The sequence below is a fragment of the Octodon degus genome, unplaced genomic scaffold, assembly GCF_000260255.1.
Source record: "Octodon degus isolate 3935 unplaced genomic scaffold, OctDeg1.0 scaffold00011, whole genome shotgun sequence".
Lineage (NCBI taxonomy): Eukaryota > Metazoa > Chordata > Mammalia > Rodentia > Octodontidae > Octodon > Octodon degus.
In genome coordinates this window covers 6,629,186-6,635,273 of record NW_004524587.1, presented here as the reverse complement: position 1 = coordinate 6,635,273, position 6,088 = coordinate 6,629,186, and the positions used below count along the sequence as shown (strand labels likewise).

Genomic DNA, 6,088 nt, shown 5'->3' with positions numbered 1-6,088 from the left:
GGTCTAAAGCACCTACTTGAAACAAGCTTGGCAAAGCACAGGGACCGCGGTTCGATCCCCCAGCACCACATGCCAGTCAGCCCCGCCCCCTGGTGGGCTGAGCTGGCCACACACACAATAAATAAATGTAATAAATAAATAAATAAATAAAAAAGAAAGTCAGAGCCCAGAAGAAGATGTTCTTCCTCCAACAGAACTCATCATTCTAAAACTGATAAGGTACAGCAATTAACCACTAAGAAGAATGTATGCAGTGTGTTATTTGTTGAAACTGTACTTCCGATTTGATTTGAAACTGTCTCATTGCTGTTTATCAATAAAATTTTGAAAAATAAAAAAAATAAAACTGATAAGGTTATAGCAGAACCAGCTGGCATCCAAAATCAATCATTTCCTTCGATACCACTAGTTCCTGAAACATCCTTTCTTTTCTCTTTTTTACCCCCCAGTACTAGAAATCGAAACCAGTGCCTTCACAATGAGCTATATCCAGAGCCTTTTTGACTTCGTATTTTTGAGAGTCTTGCAGGGCTGAACAGCCCAGCCTGGGCTTGAATTTGTGATCTTCCTGCCTCAGCTTCCTTTTAAAACCTATCTCCAGTTAGTCATATTCAGAAGAAATGCAATTTGGGGAAGCACTGTCCTATCTAGCTGCACTGACAATACCCTCATGTAAGTTACCTACCATGTTGTACATTCAGATCTCAGCTGGAGTTAGCTGCCCATATGGAAACAGCCACAGCCATTATTCTCAGGTGACTTACTACACCGTGTCCACAGCTTTATTACTGACCGTTGACAGATATCAATGGAATCGCTGTGGGTCTTGCTATGTAGGGGAGGCTGGCCTAGAACTCACAATGCTTCTGTCTCAGGGTCCTGAGTACTAGGGTGGAATTCATTTTTTTCTTTCATTTCTTTCCTTTTTTTATTTTTTATTTTTTCCTGTACTACTGATGAACGAATCTCAGGATCTTTGCACTGAGCTCAATCCCAGGTCCAGAATTCATTTTTTAAAAATGTACCAGTCCCTTCAATTTTATGAGATAGGAATGAGACGGAAATATAGTAGAGAACCTGATATGCCCATAATTTAGGGGGAAAAGATAAAAAATGGAAAAGAGGCAACAGTCATGTTAATTCTCTCAAACATGTCAAAATACAAAGTAGTTTGAGTCCTTCAATATCCTGGGTGTGGTGGCACATGCCTATAATCCCAGCTGCCAGTGAGGCTGAAGCAGGAGGCTGGCAAATTCAAGGGCAGCCCAGGTAACTTGGTGACACTTTCTACAAAAAATGTCTATTCAGCATCAGGATGCCCTGAGGTCAATTCTCAGTAGCATACCTAACAAGTAACAAAAGGTCCTCATTAATTATAGAGTTGAGGGCTGGAGAGATGGCTCAGTGGTCTAAAGCACCTACTTAGAACAAGCTTAGCAAAGCATCAGGGACCGCGGTTCAATCCCCCAGCACCACATGCCAGCCAGCCCCGCCCCCTGGTGGGCTGAGCTGGCCACACACACACACCCCTCTCTCTCTCTCTCTCTCTCTCTCTCTCTCTCTCTCTCTCTCTCTCTCTCTCTCTCTCTCTCTCTCTCTCTGTTTCTCAAATAAATAAAATAAATAAAAAATTAAAAAAAAATTATAGAGTTGAAGAAGGATTGTTTTTCGTTTTTTTAGTATTTAGTACAGGGTCTTACTATACAGATCATACTCGTAGTGATCCTCCTGTTTTCAGCCTCCCAAGCGTTGGGATTATAGGCCTGCACCACCACGCCTTGTCTCAGCTGTCTCAGTCCATTCTGGTGGCGAGGCAGGCACAGCACACTGGGGGTCTAACCCCACTCGCTGCATCTGCCTAAGCAGGTGCTTCAATCCACTGAGCTATCTGGCTGGCCCTTGTTTTTTATTCTTTTTTTGGCAGAACCGGGGAATGAACTCAGGCCTTTGTGCTTGCCAGGGAAGTGCTTATTCCACTGAGCCATTTCCCCGGCCCCTGGCCCTTATTTTTTAAAAAGGTGAGAGCAGACTCAGCCAGCATCCCAGCCTTGGGGACTGGAGTTCTGCCTCCATAAATTACTGGTCAAGCACTCCCAACAAGTTCTAATTTCTCTGAGCTTCTTTAGGAGAAATAAGCGTGAAGTTAGTGCCTGCCTCTTACATGGGTTAAATGAAGTAATTCAGGGAAAACACTTAGTTAGCATTGTGCCTTAAATTTGGCTAAGCAATCAACACATAGGAGGTATTCATTCTTCTAACAAGAGTTAACAGGTTGGGAGTGGTGGCGCTTGGCTGTGACCCCAGCACTCAGGAGGCTGAGGTAGAAGGAGTGCGAGGCCAGCCTGGACTACGTAGTGATTTCAAGACCAGCCTGGACCACATAGCAAGATCCTGTGTTAAAAACAAACAAACAAAAAAAGTAATTTTATTTTTTGGCACCAAGATTGAACACAGGGGTGCTTGCATATTAAACCCATGTTCTAACTCTAAGCTATGCTTGGCTCAGTAGAAAACATTAAACCTGTAGTCTGAACAGACAGCATGTCTGATATGTGATCCAGAGAACTGTTTCCACAAGGAAACGCACATGGGCACCCAAAGGCAATGTCCTGGAGACTGCGAAGAACAATTGCATAGGAAAGGAGAAGGCCAAGACCGCCACAAAGCGGCTGAGCGAGGGCTGGGCACGAAAGGTAGACTCCTTTTCCTTTCTACAGAAAAAAACAGTAATCTGGATTTTTAAAGTCAACTTTCCTTACTTTTTAAATGCTGGCCAAATAAAAACATCTAAAGGACAAATCTGATCCATGGACCTGTTAGCTTTACGTAGCGGCCTGAGAACATAGTCTGAGGCCAGACGCTGATGGAGGGCTCAACGGCTATGTAGCAAAGGGACATCATTTACCCAAGACAGTGTAAGAGGGCCGCTGCTGGGACTTCAAGAAGGAAGACTGTCCTGTGTACTCACTATCCTAAGGAATGGAGGACAGACAGCATCCTGGAACCCCTGCCAGGGGACTCCTCAAGTCACTGTGATGAACAAAAAATTTTACCACACATTTATGAACACCTCCTATTGGCAGTACCACATCCTAAGAATAACAAAAGTATAATTCAAAAGCGAGAAAGTCAAGAACATCTATTTACAAACAGTAATAAAATTAGGGCAAGGACAGCTCTGAATCAACTAAATCAAAATTCCACACCAGGAAATCTTACTGAGTAGAGTTTAAAGCTGGTTGGAAACAATCAAAAGACTTAATTCCTTCTCATTACTTTCAGAATTAGTCTGTCCTTTTTTTTTTGTCATGGGTTTAGGTTTTGGTTTGTTTTGAGACAAGGTCTCACTATCATGCAAACTGGCTTTGAACTCACTATGTAGCCCAGGCTAGCTTCAAACTCACAGCAATCCTACTGCCTCAGCCTCCTGAGTACTGGGATTACAGGCGTGTGCCACCACACCCAGCCAGTCACTGGTTTAGTGTTACCAGACATTACAGTGGCATCTCAATTTACAAATAACTTTCCACAATTCTTGCCATAAACTGAACTGTATGCAAACTGAATCAAATTTCCCCACAAGGTCAACAATGAATCTAATCATTGAATTTGATTTGGTTCTCATCCAATTTGGTTTGTAACCCAGAATCATGCCAAGAATCAAGTTCCTGAACTAAGGCACCACTATGGTTTTCTATTGGTCTCCTTTTCCTACAGCAGGAGCTTACATTTAAAAACTACATGTTTCACAAAAGTCATCGTGGAAGAAATCCAGGTACTCAAGGCGCCTACCCATCCTTGAGGCTCATGCTCCTACTCAAGAGCGTGTCCAAGTTATCACATAACCCAGCAATTCCACTTCTATACACAACAATCACCTAAGCTTGTACATGAATCGTTTATAGAAACATCCATAGGAGTAAAATATGGAAACCATCTTATTATGTTCATCAATTAGTAAATAAATAAACAAACTGTGACATAGTAACAATATTGTTTCATGGTATGAATAAAAAAACTATAAAAAAATAAATTATAGCTGTATATAGTGGCTCATGCCTATAATCCCAGAATTTAGGAGGCCGAGGCAGAGTTTGAGGTCAGTCTGGGCTACAAAGTGAGTTCAAAGCCAGCCTGAACTGTATAGCGAAACCCTGTCTCAGAAAAAAAAAGAAAGAAAGAAAAGAAAAGAAAAGAAAAGAAAAGAAAAGAAAGAAAAGAAAAGAAAAGAAAAGAAAAGAAAAGAAAAGAAAAGAAAGAGGGGAGGCTGAGGAGATAGCCCGATGGTCTAAGAGCCTGCCTAGCAAGCATAAGAATAAAGGTTCGATCCTTAGTACCAAATGCCATGCCAGCCCCAAAACTGGGAACGCCGTGCAGGCCTCCAAAATTGGGTTTGGTGGTGCATGTCTATAATCCCAGTGCTGGGGAGGCTGAGACAGGAGGATCACTATGACTCCAAATTGCACAGCAAGACCCTGTATCACAGAGAGAGAGAGAGAGAAATTACAGATGAGTGCTGTGACATGGTTGAATCTTGAAAACAGTATGTTAAGCCACAGAAAACTACCATGTAAGGACAAATGTTGATTCCATTCATATGAAATATTCAAATAAGCCAATCTAGACATCAAGTCAATCAGTGGCTGGCTGAGCACGGCGGGAGAAGAGTGAAGATGAAAGTGGAAACGGACTGCAAACACACTCGGTGTTTCTTTCAGAGGTGACAAAAATGACTGTGGCTACACAGTACTGCAAATGTGTCACCCTCTGGATATGCCAATAATCAAAACCGTATCATCTGAATTGAAGAATTATGTGGTAAAAGGATTACTTCTCAGTAAAATTATTCTTCCACAAAAACAAAAAGAGCATGTTCAACTATAAATCTGCAGGGAAGGGCATACTGGGAATTGAACTCAGGACCTTGAGCTAGCCAAGCAAGCACCGTGCCACTGAGCTATATTCCCAGCCTCAATTATAAATTATTAAACTGAGAGGGGCCAGGGAGATGGCTCAGTAGAATAAGCGCTTCCCTGGCAAGCGCAAAGGCCTAAGTTCAATCCCCGGTTCCAGAAAAAAAAAAAAAAAAGAAAAAGAAATTTTGGGGGTTGGGAATATAGCTTGATGATCCAAGTGCCAGCCTGGCAAGCACAAGGACCTGGGTTCGATCCCTGGTACCGCATAATCACTACGAGTCTGAGCTGCTTGGCAAAACCCTATATAATAATAATAATAATAATAATAATAATAAACTGAGAAAACACCATTGTTCTCTTAAAGGCATCACTTCCAGATTCCAAAACACATTCAGGTCAGGTTTATTGAATATCCACATTCCTCTAATTATCTTAATGAATACAGTAATTAGCAATGAGTCTTCACTCCTAACAGGCATGCTTGTGAAACAAGCCGCAGGTCCTCTTCCTGGAAAGGCCACCTTCCAGGTGTCATGTGACCTCACCACCTAACGCTGCTCACCAGGCACACAGGCAGCCATGGTTCAGGCACTCGCCAAAGGTCAACCTGGGAGAAGTCAGATCTCTCAGATAACCATGGCTTTTGCTAGTGTTGATGTATTCACTGTAAATAATCTGGAGGCCCTTTGTTCCTTCTTGGTAAAAACATATGAAATTTAGTTAGACCCAGCTTTGAAATGGTCTCCATAATGACAGCAATCCTTTAAAAGGAAAAGCCCCGAGCCAGGGAGATGGCTCAGTAGAATAAGCGCTTGCCTGGCTAGTGCAAGGGCCTGAGTTCAATTCCCGGTTCTGCCAAAAAAAAATAGTAACAATAATAAAAGTAAAAGCCCCTTTAAAAAAAAAAAAAAGAAGAAGAAGAAGAAAGAAAGAAAGAAAAGAAAAGCTCCATGAGTCAGAGCTTTTTTTCTTTGAGGCAGGGTCTCACTATGTAGTTCAGGCTGGTCTTAAACACATGTGCCACCACACCTGGTGATGACTCTTATCAAGCACTAGGAATACTTCCTCCTAACACTGTGGCTGCATCTGATTTTATTACTTTCAATGAAGCACTTACTTTTGTTTTCTTTTCTTTCTTTCCTTTTTTTCTTTCTTTCTTTTTTTTTTTTTTT

The 6,088-nt window shown here is 42.0% G+C and overlaps 1 protein-coding gene across 3 annotated transcripts in view; it reads right to left on the bottom strand.

Annotated features, from left to right (window-relative positions):
- The window catches only part of Cfdp1 (craniofacial development protein 1), a 147,250-nt gene that overhangs the window by 101,055 nt on the left and 40,107 nt on the right, over positions 1 to 6,088 (bottom strand). The gene's annotated exons all lie outside the window — the stretch shown is intronic.